The sequence below is a fragment of the Lactuca virosa genome, chromosome 3 (genome assembly GCF_052849685.1).
Source record: "Lactuca virosa cultivar CGN04683 chromosome 3, Lactuca_virosa_CGN04683_v6, whole genome shotgun sequence".
NCBI lineage: Eukaryota > Viridiplantae > Streptophyta > Magnoliopsida > Asterales > Asteraceae > Lactuca > Lactuca virosa.
Window position 1 is genome coordinate 59,180,226 of NC_136428.1, and position 17,824 is coordinate 59,198,049.

At 37.4% G+C, this 17,824-nt stretch overlaps 1 non-coding gene across 1 annotated transcript; it reads right to left on the reverse strand.

Moving 5' to 3' along the window:
- Window positions 1-13,509: 13,509 nt before the first annotated feature.
- On the reverse strand, window positions 13,510-13,616 carry LOC145168004 (small nucleolar RNA R71). Its single transcript, XR_013741600.1, has one exon. It is a non-coding gene; the product is annotated as a small nucleolar RNA R71 (small nucleolar RNA).
- Window positions 13,617-17,824: the final 4,208 nt, after the last annotated feature.

Consider the following 17,824-nt stretch of genomic DNA (forward strand, 5'->3'; position numbering starts at 1 on the left):
AAGCTCCAGAAGCTCAAAGTTGCCACCTTTATTCAGCCAATATCCCATTCTATGCCCTAGACTCCCATTTCTAGCTTGTTTTGGGTGATTTAGCTTCATAGCATCATGCATGCACGTAAAGTTAGCAACTTTACGTGTTATTCTAGCCTAAGGAGTCCAGATCTATGAATTAGAGGCAGTGGAATCACCTAGGATCAACTGTATAATCTGAGCTTGCAATGGACTTGCCGAGTTGTTCTTGGGACTCGACGAGTCGGATCGATGTCCCCAAACCATTCTTTGATTATGAGTGAAACCACTGAGTTAAGGAGATGACTCAGCGAGTTGGACATGAGTGAGACTCGGAAACAAAAGAACTCGACGAGTCCAAGGAGAGACTCGATGAGTAGAATCGAGATGTCCCGATGTTATGACCGTTTGAACTCGATGAGTCAGTAGAGGGACTCGACGAGTTGGGTTGACTCAGAGTTGACTTTGTCCTTGTCGTTGACTTTGACTAGGAGGGTAAAATGGTCATTTTACCCTAAGAAGGATTATCAGTTTTGATTAAGTGTTGTTGTTGTGGAATTGTAGCCGGAGAGTCGCCGGAGCAGCAGATAGGGATCCCTCACCCAGTTTTTCCGCAGTCAGCCATACGAGGTGAGTTTCCTTCCAGTAGGAACGGGTCTACGGCCACAATGCCGGCCCGTTTAAGTTGTAATGTATGCCGGGGTGAGCCCGATGCCGGGGTTAGCCCGATGCAGTTTATATGTTTCCGGACTTCGGTCCGATGTCGTGGCGGTCCCGAGAAGTAGTTATGTATGCTTGATGTCTTTGTGATTCATGCATGTTTATGTGTTATGTGTTATATGTTCGGGGGTAAGCCCGATGCCGGGACAAGCCCAATGTATGTTAGTTAATATGCCATGCAGTATGTGTTCCGGGGCAAGCCCGAAGTATGCTAGTTTATATGTTATGATTATATGTTCCGGGCCTTGGCCCGATGCCGGGGCAAGCCCGATGCAGATTATGTAATTATGTTATGTGTTTATGGTATATGTTATGTTGTGTATGTGTCGGGGTAAGCCCGATGCCGGGGCAAGCCCGATGCCGGGGTGAGCCCGATGCCCGATGCGGTCGGATGCCGGGGCGAGCCCGATGCCGGACAAGAGTCCGAGCCGGGTAAGCCGATGTCGGGATTTGTCCCGATGCAGTTGGGAGTAGTCCCAGAGTTATGTGATTGTTATATATTATGTGTATGGTACGTGGTATTGTCGTGTTTACCCAATGCATTATCATATTGTTGTGCCTAATTATTTAGAAATTTTAGTTGTCTACAGATAAAGGTCCTGTAAGAAAGATCCCTCGAGATCATCATATTAGGATTAGCAAGTGAGAATAACGGGAGTGGGGTAATTAGGTTATTTGAATGTTGAAGAATATATAATTAAAGATTATAATATTGTGGGTTGAAAACCCTATGTACTCACTAGGTTTTCCAACTTGACCCACTCAGTTTATTGTATCACAGGTAATTATATATGATGATATAGGTGTCTGCCGAGATATTCAAAGGAGATATAGACTATTAGTATAAAGAGATGTTGTAAGTCTTCGTTTATGCTTATGTTTTTTGTATTGATGATGACATCCCGAGTTTTATAAATAAAATACATTTCTTGGAAATGTCTTGATAATATTATTATCATATTTCAAAATAAATCCTTTTAAAAGAATACTCTGATTTAATAAGCATAAACAAATCGGTCTTTTCTGGACGTAAAAATGGGGATGCCACAATCAAACCTTCTTTGCCTTTTCCCCTGACTGGAAAAAGATAAAAAAATCACAAGAAAAAGCTTATCAAAAATGGAAATCAAAGCCCCAAAAACATCTGACAGGATAGGAGAATGGGGGAGCTTCATTACAACATAAAGAAGGTGGTCGAAGTGAACGTTGTAAGATTGTGGTTGAGTGACGATTTGTAGTTTGGGTTTTGGTTTTGATATGGCTGAATGTACAACCCTTGATTTATGATATGGGTTTTGTGGGAGTTAAGAAACTAAAATGAATCTTTCTGACAAATTTTTTTATCTTGATCTTGTTTGATACTGATATTGAATTCTTGATATCATATGTTTTAGGTGGTTTTGTTTAAAAACATCTTCATCCACTCACAAGAATTAGAAGAATACTGATATCATTTGAAAATTAAGAACTAGAAGAATCTTTATGTTTATGATGTTAATGCAAGACAATTGAAATCGAAACGAGGGTTAAAGAAGGTGGGTATGGACCTTTTGATGGATTAGAGAGGTCTGCAGGCGAGTTAGGCTGAAGAAGATATACTTTTCTAATGTAACCACATGAAGAATTTCTAATAGAAACCTGTTGTTGATGCTCTTTATCTAGTTTTCTTATGGTTGGCATAAGCCTGAGGATGAAACTGTTGGGTTTTATGTACTATAACACTCCTATGGTGCACATACAACCCTAAGGCTTTGGATCTAAGTTTTCTCTAGTTATACATGTAATAAAATCATCAAAATCATGAAGCCTACAACTAGCATACAATTTGATATTTGAAACAAAAAATCAAGTTAGATGAATACCTCTATATTGTAGCTTGAAGAATTTGGCCTTTCAAGAGCTTAGAACCTCAATTGTGATGCCTCAAACAAGTCACAAACACCATGAACAATTGGAGGATTATGAGAGAGAGGTCATGAAGCACTAAAATCGGCTAGAGTTCAATGAGGAATCATTAGACAAATTTTAGGTGCATTAGGGGTTACATTTATAGTGTGAAATTCCTAGGGTTTCAACTTGTAAACCCTAATTCACTTTCTTGGGCCTAGAATCTAATAATCCATATGATAATCCCTTTGGACTAACTCTTAGTCCATTCTAATCAACATGGATCATTAGCCCAAACTATATGTATTACTGATTTACCTAATCAGTCGCCGTTAATTTAATTAGTCTTTTTTGATCACTAAATTAATTCCAAATCAATTCTTGATCAATACTAATTAAATAATATTATTTCTCCATTAATATATTATACTTATAATATATTAATAAATCACAAATAACCTCTTTCTCAAATATCCATCCTATCAAATTGTTCTGGTGAAGGCAACCCGAAATGGACCATGCTACTCTCAGTTCAAGTACATACCAATTATAGTTATGGGCTTAGACACCTAATCCAACAGTCTCCCACTTGGATAAGTGTAATAACTATTATTGCAAGTACGACTCCAAAATCCGATTAGCAATCATAGCTCTCAAAAGCCGCTGTCGAACTCTGACGTGTCCATTAGATAAGGAATCATGAGACATGGATTATAATCATTCTCTCTGTCCATGTGTTGTTTCCCGATTTCCGATTTATGACGAGCGACTAATTGAACAAATCAAATCAGTCCAGGCTTGGCCAAGCGCTTAGGGTTGTCATCACTAAATAATCGAGGGGCCCACAGATATCGCTTTTATCCCTCTTAGGGTAAAAGGAATGGATAAACTTCGACTCATATGCTTGCTCTATTTACTCATCAAATCACACACAATAATATGTTTTATAACACCAAGTTACTGGTGCGTTTACACATTATCAATGTGCAACCGACTTGTAAACTGCAACTATATGTCTCCGTTTCAAGAATATAAGATATTATCGTCTCACTAATCACTCGTGATAAAATCCATGAAGTGATTCAGATGAGCGTGGGTTTAATCCAATACTCAAATCTTATTACAGGAGTACTCATGAATATTGTAGCAAACTTGTTCTATGTCTAACACTTAGACAATCTACAGACTGATTCATGACAGTCTTGCCTCAATACCTACTTCCAAAGTATGATGGACTGTGGATGATTTGAATAATCTTATTATTCAGGAAGTCAAAACATGTGAAGTGAAACACAAGAATAATAGAATCCAATATGGTCTCAAAACTTTTGAATATAAATAAAACACCTTTTATTTAAAAACCATATTGATTACACATTATTCATTGTATAATGATTCGATTAATCAACTTAATACTTGAATTAAAACAATAGTTATCCCATGCTCCAAGCATGCACATTATGTTTACCTATGGTCCTTTCTTTGTGAAATAGATCAATTGAAAACATTTCAATGATGCTCATTTCACAATTCCAAATCCTTATTACTTAGAGTAGGAATACCTAATTCTTGCCACTATAAGAATGTGTTAAATTCTAAACTATCATGCAATGATCCTTTTGTAATGTCAAGGTACCAAAGTCACAAAGACTTTGCAAACGATATTACAAAACTTTCCACTTGAGATTGATAACAAAACAATTCCAAGGAAGTGAAGTCTCAAATTCAAAGTATATTCCTTTGAACATCCTTCTTGCATAAAAGTTTCTAACTTTCACATAGATTCTTAATATTCATCTCCCATTATGGAAACATTTCCATATACGTCATATGACAACTCATTATTAATAGAATTATGTCTATTCATAATAATGTCAATATGGTCCATCCATTACTATACTTCCAACTATCCTTAAGCAACCAATCCTTAGCGAACTTTAGATTGTCCTTGACAGTTGTTTAACCACTTTAGTAATATCTGGTTCTAGTCCCTTTTCCCTCTTAATTCCCTAGGCATTTGGAAAATTAGAACACATGAATATTATAGCATATGCAGTCGATCCTATATCCGAAGCATGTGGGATATGATTCATAATGTCTTACATAAAGACATGATACCTGACCAGTCTTTTGATATAATATTTCCATATATAGAATTTCCAATGTTGAAATATTTCAACATGGTATTCATATATATCCATGGCTAATTTTGATTAATACTTCAATCTAAACTTTTAGATTCAAAATAAAGTATAAGTATTCTCTCCCTTACTATAGCAAAACAACTTTTCAACCTTTGCAACTTTGCAAATTAGGACTTTGTTTCCTATAAATAGTATTGCTAACTCGCAACACTTACCATAATAATTATGCTCCCACTAGCATAACAATTATTTTGTTACTAGCATAACATTTATGCTCCCACTAGCTTTGACATGTGTCCAAAATTAGTCGGACTTCTAGAAATCAATACTTTATTGACTTTCTTACCAAAGTTCAGATTTCTGATACAAGATGCTTCGATAAGCCTTTATCTAAGCTCATACACCTTTTATTTGAAAGCTCGTATGTGTGTCTAAACTATTCAGAACTTACAACAATAAGTTCCGAATGTTCAAACTATTTTCCATTTCTCACAATTCGAACTATGAAGAGGGATGCCGTAATCATAATCGAATTTGAGAACGCAATTAATACAACTGCTATCTCCTTAAAATCTACTTAGTGGAAGCGTTTCCTCACAATCATTTTCATGAATTGGAGAGAAACCTTATGACACTTAGATTTTATGGTGTATGTGTTCCTATCTATTTGAATATGTCATTCCCAACCATTATCATAAGACAAGGTCTATAACAAATTCAAACTCATATGGACTGAACTTGTTCAATCTTAATTTCTTGCCACTTGGCAGCACAAGGGCCTACCATGTCTTCCAAGTTGTTAAGCAGCTCACCTATACGGATCAATGAACTTTCACTGATCAAGGTCCTTCGCCTTATGCAAACATTTGAGAACTCATAGAACTCACATGCATAGTCAACTTTTAACTGGAATGGGCACAGAAACAAGAATATGTCAACACGATAGGTTATTAACCTCAAGTCGTGTGCTAGTGATAACTAAAGGTTTATTCTTGATTAGTACTTGAAACTATTCAATACCATTAAGACTCCCACTGACTTCTTGACATATAAGATCCTCTTGTCAAGAAACACTCCTTGACAAAACAAATATTCAAGAGTTAGTGCGGATTCTTATCGAGAATGACACTTCATATAATTGGTCTTAGTTGGTCTTTGTCTTAAACACATCACAACTACCAATTCTGAATGTGTTATAAACCTACTTAAGATATGTCACTCAAGTTGCAATCTTGGAGTATGACTCTAAGACTCGATTTTTGAAGGAAGTATGACTCACCTTAATTGATTTAACCATTTCAACAATTCACCATTCCTCTTCTTAGCCATACTTGTGCACTAAGGTGTCCTTAGAGGATCAATTGTGATATGGTTTTCATAATAATTAAGATGATCATAAAACACGATACTCAAGTACTCTCATTTCCTTTCAGATTGGAGAAACTTTTATCTTTCTGCCTAATTGATTCTTCTTATTCGTTCTGCTATACATTGAAACTTTTTCAATGTTTCTGAATTACACTTAAACTTGTAAGCATAACCATATTTACTAAACTTTTAGTAAATCATGACGAATAGTCTTATCGATCTTTGTGGTGGACCTGACCAGTGCACAAAAAAGTGTACTAGATCCCCTAGTCCTTCACTTGACTCATATATATATATATATATATATATATATATATATGTGAACAATGAATTAGTCTTAATTTCCTAAAGATGAAGGTTCTCATTCATCATACAATACAAGTTGCATGATTCCAAGTTTCTGTCCAATTGAAACTTGGTGATGAGAATCTTTTCTTATTTGGTAAATTTAGACACTACCACAAACGAAAGAATTAAATCCACATTGCTAAAAATAGAAACATACAAACATCAATTTTCACAAATGCCATTGCAAGGAAATATAAAATAAGATAAAATCAAAATTTTCTTTATTTATAAAATTACGGAAAATCTTGTCCTTATAATGCAAGTACATATGAAAACCATGTTTCTAAGTATTCCTGATCAATCTATCATAACTCCTAAGCAGCAGTTCAAAACTCTAATCATTGAATCATGCGATCGAAATCCATCTCTTCGCGATCAGACTCAGCCTGCTCTTTCTTTAAGCTTCCTTTCTCTTCTTTGATCCTACAAAACATCAAAATGTGATCTCATCACATCATGTATTAAGAATCTTCAAATAGGAACTTAATAGAGTTAGATAGTGGACTTACCTGAAGCAGAGTCAAACACTTTGGCTTTACCATCCTTATGGTCTTTCAGGTGAATGCGACAGCTTCGCATGCAATGCCCCTTCTCTTGGCAGTAGAAACAATCAGATCTTTTGGAATGGCACACGGGACAATCTCAGACTTAGTCTTTCCTTTTCCACTTTTCTGGACTTCCAATGTTTCCATTGTCAATGTCCATGGAAGTTTGGGAAACATATCTTCCAATCAAATTTGCTTTACCAGTGCGCCAAATCATTGCTGATTTAGCAGCAGTTAACAATTATGTAAGATCAATAAGGGTCACGCGTGATCTGTCATATAGCAGTCTTTAACAAACTGACCATACGACACGGGGAGTGACTGAAGAACCAAGTCAACAACCAACTTCCTCGAGACATCGACTCCCAACATTCCCAACTTGTCAATGTGTGACTTCATCTCTAAGACGTATGCACACACAAACCTTTCATTTTGGTGTTTGCTTGCCAATGGGGTTTCAGTGACCTTGAGCTTTTCAAGTCGACGAACATGTGGGTTAGGGAGAATTATTGGAGGAGGTGGAGGAAGTGAAGTATGATTTCTGGGAACATCATATTCATGGGGAAAGCTTTTTCCATAAGATTCGGGAAGACCATGGTTGTCAGAACTAGACATCTACAAGGGAGAAATTCAAGTTTAGTTGATTTAAGTCCTTAGTATAACACCCAAATGAAATATTAAGGCTAGGACCCAACATAATAATTTACAATTGACGGATGCCGTAATCCAATTGTAAAATATTTGAAGGTAGGTAAATGACGATTTACCAATTCCACAATGAAAATGAAAATTTTTAAACGAATTAAGTTTTAAATGAAACTCTTAGATCTTTTGAGATTCATTGAACTTTTCAAAGACATGTTTAATATCGATTATGCCCTTCAAGTTTGTGACTGGGATACCGAGGATCACAAACAAACAAACAAGGTGTGAATAACCATGCAAATTAGCTTGGTACTCTCGATGTCATTAATCACCTAATCAATGTGCCAGTTAACCACATACGCTCCATTGATCAATGATAATTTACGAGAAACACATTGCCATCCTTTATTAGTCCCATATTAGTGTGCCGGTTAACCACACACGCTCCACTAACGACTAATAAGGTGCAATGTGCAATTTCATGGGTTAGCATCAAATTCACATTTTTCCTAAAGTAACTAAGACTGTGAATTTATAAAAGGTTTAGTTACTTTATATTTCATTATACTTTTAATGATGATTTAAATGTCCTATTAAACTCGTTCAGCTAACAACCATCCACTGGTCAAGGGTGTGGTGGGTAAGAGTGGATTCCCAATGGCGGTCATTTTACAGGCCGCTTCCTTAAACACCCCTTATAGACCAGCTTCGTGAATGAGGCCTACTAACGGTAAGACTGACTTTTTACTTATACATATATAATATATTAAACTTTTAATTTTATATAGTATAAGGGTGTATTTTACACTTTTAAAATACTAGGTAGTTTAATCTATTAATAAATTAAACTTTTTAATTTAATTAAGTCTTAGATCGTGTGATTATGGATTTAATAATACTCTCTTAATTAAACATTTAATTAACTTAATAGAATCCATAAGAGTGTAATTGAACTATTCAAAAAGAAACATCAAGGTTCTAAATAAAAAAATTCAAAATTAAAAACTATTTAATTAATTTTTTAAGTTATGAACCCAAGAGTTGCACCTTTTGAAACCTTTCAATTACTAGAGTTAATGTTTCATAAAAGAGACTTTTTAAGTTCCAAAACTTGAGGGCAAGTTTTGTAACTCTTGAAAACTTTTGGTTTCCATAACTTATGAGTTTAATGTTCATGAATTAGACTTTTCATATTTCATAACTTGAGGACAAGTTATGAAACTCTCTTCAATAACCATTTAGATCAAATACAACTAATTAAATTGTCATATAATTTATTATTAATCAAGTTCATCTAATCTAACTCATATAGCAAGGCAATTCAAATCAAATTACACAAACAATTAGTTTATCATATAATCTAGTAATTATTTTATAATTTCACAATTTATCTTTTAATTGGATGAAGATAATCATTACCTTATCATAAAAAATGATTTTTTAGTAGTCAAAACAGGTTGTGGTAATGATTCTAATCCAAAAAAACGATTTTCTTTTGCTTTGAACAATCAACCAATGCATCTATATAACAGAAAACACTCATGGCTCTGATATCACTGTTGGGGTTTATGTAATATAACACTCTTATGGTGCACATACAACCCTAATGCTTTGGATCTAAGTTTTCTCTAGTTATACATGCAATAAAATCATCAAAAGCATGAAGCCTACAACTAGCATACAATTTGATATTTGAAACAAAAAATCAAGTTAGATGAATACCTCTATATTGTAGCTTGAAGAATTTGGCCTTTCAAGAGCTTAGCACCTCAAGTGTGATGACTCAAACAAGTCACAAACACCATGAACAATTATAGGATTATGAGAGAGAGGTCATGAAGCACTAAAATCGGCTAGAGTTCAACTAGGAATCATTAGACAAATTTTAGGTGCATTAGGGGTTACATTTATAGTGTGGAATTCCTAGGGTTTCAACTTGTAAACCCTAATTCACTTTCTTGGGCCTAGAATCCAAAAATCCATATGATAAGCCCTTTGGACTAACTCTTAGTCCATTCTAATCAACATGGATCATTAGCCCAAACTATATGTATTACTGATTTACCTAATCAGTCCCCGTTAATTTAATTAGTCTCTTTTGATCACTAAATTAATTCCAAATCAATTCTTGATCGATACTAATTAAATAATATGATTTCTTCATTAATATATTATACTTATAATATATTAATAAATCACAAATGACCTCTTTCTCAAATATCTATCCTATCAAATTGTACTGGTGAAGGCAACCCGAAATGGACCATGCTACTCTCGGGATCAAGTACATACCAATTATAGTTATGGGCTTAGAGACCTAACTCAATAGAATCAACTAGAGGAAAGAAAGAGATATTGAATTCAGAGGATAGGAAGAGAAAGACGAGGTGTGTGTATATAGAATCTAAATATGTACTACAATTTATCAAGGTGTTTTTCTCTTACCAGTTTTTGCATAATTGCTTTTCAGTGTGTGTATGTATGAGTGATGATGTGTATTTGAAAGAAGGTCGAGTTAGAAGGAAGAAGACGATAGGTAAATAGAGAGAGAGAGAGAGAGGTGGCCCCACATGTGTTATTAATAAAACATTAAATTAAATAGAAAATTATTAAAAAAAAGTATAAAAAGGGCAATTTAGTCTTTTCAGTTTTTCAAAGGACCAAAACGCAATGAAACTAGCTCAAAAGGACAACCAATCCAAAAAAATTAGGGTTTGGACCAAAATCCGGAAAATATGCATACCATGTAACATCCCGACTCCCAGGTATAATTTCCGAAAGCTTTATGTTCATTTTATTGAGGGAAGTCGACGAGTTGGAGGCCCCAACTCGTCGTGTCGAACCTAGTCAGCCCGCGTGGTTTTTGACTCCTACTCGACGAGTCAGAGGACCCCGACTCGACGGGTAGAGGTTGTTCATGGTAACCCTAATTTTAGGGTTTGCACCCTATTTAAAGTACCTTAAGTCCTTTCCTGCAGCCCCTTACCACCTTTTGACGGCCAGAAGAAACCCTAATCAGTATAAACCTTGTTCTTGAGTGTTTGAGAGGCTAAAGTGTGTTTTTGGTACTTTTGTTGAAGAAGCTTGGAGTTTTAGAAGCTTGGAACGAGAAGAAGAGGGTAGATCCAGTATCTACATTGTCTTGGATTGCATTTGAAGGTAAAAAGCCTTTACCTTGGCCTACCATTTGTTAGATCTCTTCTTAAGTGAGAATATGGGCATTTTGGTGCAAAAATGGAGTTACTTTCGGATTTGAGCTTGTCACAAGGGCATAGTTTCAGATCTGGACTCCTCTAGGCCCTTATGGACATTAAGCCTCAAGCTTTATGAAGCTTTGGCTCTCCTTCATGTCCAAACCTCCTTCTAATGCTAGTTATAACTGTTTTAGCTTCATAGAGCCTTGCATGCACATAAAGTTAGCAACTTTACGTGATAACAACACCCTAGGAGCCTAGATCTACAGTTTGGAGTTTTGGTTTCACGTAAAATCATCTGAATGAGAAATTGACTGAAGGAACTCGACGAATTGTATGGTCAACTCGACGAGTCGGATGAAGTTTGGCCATGTAGCCATATATTTAGTCCAGAAGCCGTGCTCGGAAGCCGTGCTCGGAAGCAAAAGGAAGCAGGAGTCATGAACGAAAGCTCAGGAATGGAAGAAAGAAGAAAAAGGCTTAAATCTGAAGCTACTCGGCGAGTAGTGTCGTCTACTCGACGAGTAGACACGAAGGTTCGCGAAGAAATACGAGAAGTCCTTGCCGCATACGGATTCAACAAATGGACTCGTCGAGTCAGTTATCTACTCGACGAGTAGCCCCTGTTTTGAGAAAATTATAAATAGACTTCACAAACCCGAATTGAGGACTCTCTGGCTTTTTGGAGAACTTACTTGGCGACTAAGGAACTTGCTGGAGATCAGAAGAACGTGTGAAGAACCCTAATCCTTCATTCTTAAGAGATTAAGGCACTTTAGGTTTAATTTTCCACTTACTTTTGAATTGAATTATGTTAGGATTATTTGAATTTGTTTTTAAGCTTTCATACACTGAAATCATGAACTAATTTCGTTAGTTTCTGTTTGGGGAAGACAAATTTGCTCCTATGGTTTAATTTACTCTTTTGATTAATTGTTAGTTGGTGATATTGTTAAATTAAGCTTGTTAAAGACCCTTATGCATTAACTACAACTATTTTCTGTTAATTGCTAAGTGATTAAGCTGCATGAACATCTCTTAATTGCTTATCTCATATAAATTATGTGAACACAATACTATATGCCTAGGAATAATGAACATGAAACTAGGATTAACTAGAGAATAGGTAAATTAATGTGTGAGCTTGTACGATACACCATCAACAAGAGGTTAATTGAATCACGAAACTTAATTAGCTAGCTACAAGTCTTATTTAACCCGAATAATCAACCTAGGAAATCTATTAGTTTAATCAACTGGCCATTGTTTGAATTAGTATGTTTTCTAAGGATTAGTAATAGCGAATGCGAATCTAATCACTAGAGTCGGTAACCAATAACAATTAATCTACTATATTATCATAAAAATTAACCATAGGAGTAAATGAGTTGAACCTAAACAGAAACCCTTTTTGATCATTGAATTTAGTTTGTTTTTACGTGTTTTCAGCTTTTAATTGAGTAGTTAAGTTTTAGTTAAGTTTCTAGTCTTGTAAAACTAGAGAAACCCCTATTTTCTATTACTTGTTTTTAGTTAATTCTAGTTTTTAGTTTTAATTTTCCGTTTCCTGAGTTCGATACCCTATTTATTTAACTACACCACAATTGACAGGTCCACTGCCTTTGTGTGTCAATTTTATAATTAAAAGTAGGATTAAAACCAGTTGAATTTACACACATCAAGTTTTTGGCGCCGTTGCCGGGGAACGGTTCAAAAATTAGCACTAATTTCTAGTTTTATCGATCCTTTGTGTGAGATTTATCTTGCACAAAGTTATTTTTAGGTAATTTAGTTATTAGGATTAGTTTTCATAGTTTTATGTTTTAGAAATTTAATTAGATTTTGTTCTGTTTCTGCCTTGAACTCGCCGAGTGCAATCGACACTACTCGGTGAGTCCAGCGCTGTTTCACAGTTTTTATTTTTATTTTCTTTTTGTTCTTTTTATGCGTTTTTCTTACTTTGGTTGCAGTTGTTACATGACCCGAAGATCCAATACGTCTTTGGTTCCTCCACTTGAAGACCCGGAGTCCGCTCTAAGAAAGAACAAAGGAAAAGCCGTTGGAGAATCCGCCTCTTCAAAGAACTCACCCTTGAAGAATCTCAAATCCGTTTTTAGCAAGAAAAAGAGCAGCAAATCAGGAGCATCCGACACCTCTTCCTTGGCAAACGAAGACCCAATCAAGGAAGACATCGTGAACGAGTCCGAAAGAGAAGAAAGCGAATTTGAAGAAGGTAGCGATCTAGAAGGTGACTTTGACAACACCATGGCAAACATCGATGCAATTCCCATGGGCGAATGGAAGAAGAGGATACGAGATGATACCGGCCCGGTACTTGTGCAACCCGCAATTCCCGCGACTGCCACTTTTGAGCTTAAGGGTCACATACTTGCTCAACTCAAGGAGATCCCCTTCTACGGAAAAGACCACGAAGATGCCTATAAACACTTGGATGAAGTCAATGATGTGGCTGATTATTTTAATGTTCCAAATGTGCCTCGCGAAACCCAGCTGCTTCGTATGCTTCCAGTGACATTCAAAGGTGCTGCAAAGGATTGGCTCAAGTCACTCCCTCCCGGATCCATCACTACATGGGCTAAGATGAAGGAAGAATTTATTGACCAGTTTTGCCCACCTTTGAAAATAGCCAAGTTGAAGAAGGTTATTGCCAACTTTGAACAACAACCTGGAGAGTCCCTTTATGAGGCATGGGAGAGATACAAAAGTCTACTAAGGAATTGCCCACATCATGATCTTAATAGCCAACAAGAAGTCTCCATTTTCTATGATGGAGTCAATGTAACAACTAGGCAGCTCCTTGACTCGCAAGGACCCCTCACAAAGAAGGCACCCCCGGTGATCAAAGAACTAATTGAAGAATTCTTTAAGCATTCTAGAGAATACCACAATCCAAGGAATGATATGACCAAGGGATCGGCCTATGCACCTTTTGAAGATTTGTCGGCAGTTATGGTAATGTTGAAAACCATGGATAGGAGGATGGATAAAATGGATTAAACAATCCATGCTATTCGGGTAGGATGTGAGAATTGCAATGGGCCTCATCTAACTAGAGATTGTGATTTGGATGAGAACGAGAATAAGAAAGTGCAAGTATGCTATTCTAGTGGTGATAGATTTGATGACGATTGGCGAAAACCTAAGAAAGAATGGCTCCCTTATGATGAGTACAAAAAAGCGAGGGAGGAGAAATTTAGACAAAAGGCAAGGGGTTTTTACCAAAAGGAGGAGCCGGTACAAGAAAAGAAACCAAATCTAGAAGAAATGCTCACTAAATTTGTAGCTGCATCCGAAAAAAGACACAATGACCACGATGCTGCAATACAAGATACAAGAACAATATTAAGGAATCAGCAAGCATCCATTCACAACATTGAGAAGCAGCTGGGGCAACTTGCCCAACAAATGAATCAAAGAGCACCGGGAGAACTTCCTAGTAACACCGAAAACAATCCAAAAGGCGCACATATAAATATTGTCACAACTAGGAGTGGGAAGATTATAACCCCTCTGGCCCCTATTCAAAACGAAGACCCGAAGCCGGTACAAGAGAAGGAGGCAGAAGGGCAGAACCAAAATCAGACCCAGCTGAACCCAGACCCTACTCGCTGAGTCCACGATATGGACTCGACGAGTCCGACATCTGATCAGAAAAATACACCTCCTGTTAAGCAATATCAGCCTCCACTGCCATATCCAGCCCGAGCTAGACAAGAGAAGAATGAAGAAGACTACCAGAAGTTTCTAGAACACATAAAGGCTCTTCAAATTAATTTACCATTCATAGAAGCGGTTGCTCAAATGCCAAAATACGCCAAATTTCTCAAGGATCTTCTAACTAATAGAAGGAAGATGGAAGAAGTGAAGAAGGTGGTCCTAAACGAGAACTGCTCAGCTGCTATGTTAAACAAACTTCCTAAGAAGAAAGGAGATCCGGGAAGTTTAACATTGCCTTGCCAATTTGGAAACTTGGCCACCATTTACGCACTAGCTGATTCAGGGGCAAGTGTAAATCTCATGCCTTACTCGTTTTTCAAAAAGTTAGATCTCCCCGAGCCAAGACCCATTCGTATGGCAATCCACCTAGCAAACAAGACGGTTACATTTCCTAGAGGAATTTGTGAAGATCTTTTGGTAAAGGTGGACAAGTTCGTGTTCCAGCGGACTTTATAGTACTAGACATGGAAGCGGATCCCCAAGTCCCGATAATATTAGGAAGACCTTTTCTTAATACGGCAAGTGCTATCGTCGACATGCGAGATTCTAAACTTACCCTTCGGGTAGGAGATGAATCAGTCACATTTGGAGTTGATCAAGCCATGAAGCATGCAAGGAGTAGTGATGACACGACATTTTCAATTGACATGTTGGAAGAATTGTTGGAAGATTAGAAAAAAGAAAAACCGAGCAAGTCCACCGTCTCATTTGAAGAAGAGTTTGATGCTGAAAGGGACCTGATGGAGTTAGAAAGACTGCACGAGGAAGCTGAGTATGGCGATCTGATCAGAAGTGCAGGAAGACCGACTCGCCGAGTAGCCTCGATCGACTCGGCGAGTCCAATCGAAGAAACTCGAACAGTCGCGAATATTACACCGGACTCGACGAGTCTCCTTACTGGACTCGATGTGTTCAGCATTTAGAACACAAAAACTGAGCTCAAGGCACTACCAGATCACTTGGAGTACGCATTTCTCGAAGATGGCCAACAAAAACCTGTAATTATAGCTGCTGATTTGGCCGAACATGAGAAGAAGAGCCTTGTGGGTGTACTAAAGAAGAGGCAAGGTGCTATAGCATGGAAGATAACCGACATAAAGGGAATTAGTCCGGCCTATTGTTCCCACAAAATCAACTTAGAAGATGGGTCAAAAGCTGTAGTACAACGCCAAAGAAGACTCAACCCGAATATGCAAGAAGTTGTGAAAAAGGAGGTGGTGAAATTACTAGATGCCGGAATCATTTATTCAATCTCCGATAGCCCATGGGTGAGTCCGGTCCAAGTGGTTCCGAAGAAAGGAGGCATGACGGTAGTGGCTAATGAAAACAACGAATTAATTCCAACAAGGACGGTAACCGGGTGGCGAGTTTGCATCGACTATAGGAAGCTAAATGAGGCCACATGCAAGGATCACTTTCCATTACCTTTTATCAATCAAATGCTTGAGAGGCTTTCCGGTCATCTTTATTATTGTTTTCTCGATGGGTTTTCGGGGTACTTTCAAATTCCAATCGACCCACAAGACCAAGAGAAAACCACTTTTACATGCCCGAGTGGAACATTTGCATATAGACACATGTCTTTTGGGTTATGCAATGCACCAGCTACTTTCCAAAGGTGCATGATGGCTATCTTTCATGACATGGTCGAAAAGTTTATGGTGGTTTTTATGGATGACTTCTCGGTTTTTGGGTCCTCTTTTGAAGATTGCTTGTCCAACTTGGATCTAATGCTAGCAAGATGTGAGAAGACCAACCTTGTTCTCAATTGGGAGAAGTGTCATTTTATGGTGAAGGAAGGCATTGTGTTGGGTCACAAGATCTCAAAGAAGGGGATAGAGGTGGATAGAGCAAAGGTTGATACGATAGCCAATTTACCACCTCCATCAAATGTCAAGGGAGTAAGAAGCTTTCTAGGCCATGCGGGATTTTATCGCCGATTTATTAAAGATTTTTCAAAGATTGCTAGGCCCTTGACTCAATTACTCTTGAAGGACGCCCCATTTGATTTTCCAAGGAATGTCATGAGGCATTTCATTTTCTAAAGGAAAAATTAACCACTACTCCTATCATGATAGCACCAAATTGGAATTTTCCTTTCGAGCTAATGTGTGATGCTAGTGATTTTGTTGTGGGTGCTGTTTTAGGGCAAAGGGTTGATAAACATTTTCAACCAATCTACTACGCGAGCAAGACATTGAATCCCACCCAAGAGAACTACACTACTACCGAGAAGGAGCTGTTAGCGGTGGTATACGCTTTTGACAAGTTCCGGCCATACTTAGTCTTATCCAAGACAATCGTTTTTACCGATCACTCCGCGTTGAAGTATCTATTTGCCAAGCAAGATGCGAAGTCCAGATTGATACGTTGGGTCCTACTTCTACAAGAGTTTGATATCGAAATACGCGATAAAAAGGGGATGAAAAACGTAGCTGTCGATCATTTATCAAGACTAGAGAACCCACTTTTGGAGAAGCTAGAAGAAGATAAAATTGGAGATGATTTTCCCGATGAGTATATCTTGGTAGTAGCGGGAGAAGTGCCATGGTTTGCGGATATAGCAAATTACTTAGCAACTAAATACATCCCAAAAGATTTGACTCGCCAACAAAAGAAGAAATTCTTTTCGGAAATTAAATACTACTTTTAGGACGAGCCATACCTTTTCCGAAGCTGCGCGGATGGAATGATAAGAAGATGTGTATTCGGGAAGGAAAGTCAAGAAATTTTGGCACATTGTCATAGTGGACCCACCGGAGGACATCATGGAGCACATTACACCGCAAAGAAGATTTTTGATATTGGGTTCTATTGGCCTACAATTTTCAAGGATGCTGCTCAATATGTCAAGGAATGTGACTCATGCCAAAGAGCGGGAAATATATCATCCCGAAATGAAATGCCCCAACATAGCATCCAAGTGTGTGAAATATTTGATGTGTGGGGGATTGACTTCATGGGACCCTTTCCCGTGTCTAAAGGAAATAAATACATCTTGGTGGCGGTTGATTACGTATCTAAATGGGCGGAAGCACAAGCATTACCCACTAATGATGCTCGGGTGGTGGTACGATTTTTAAAGAAATTATTCTCACGATTTGGAGTTCCTAAAGCTCTCATTAGTGACCGGGGCACTCATTTTGCCAATAATCAATTAGCTAAGGTGTTGCAAAAATATGGTGTTCACCATAGATTTTCAACATCCTATCATCCTCAAACGAGT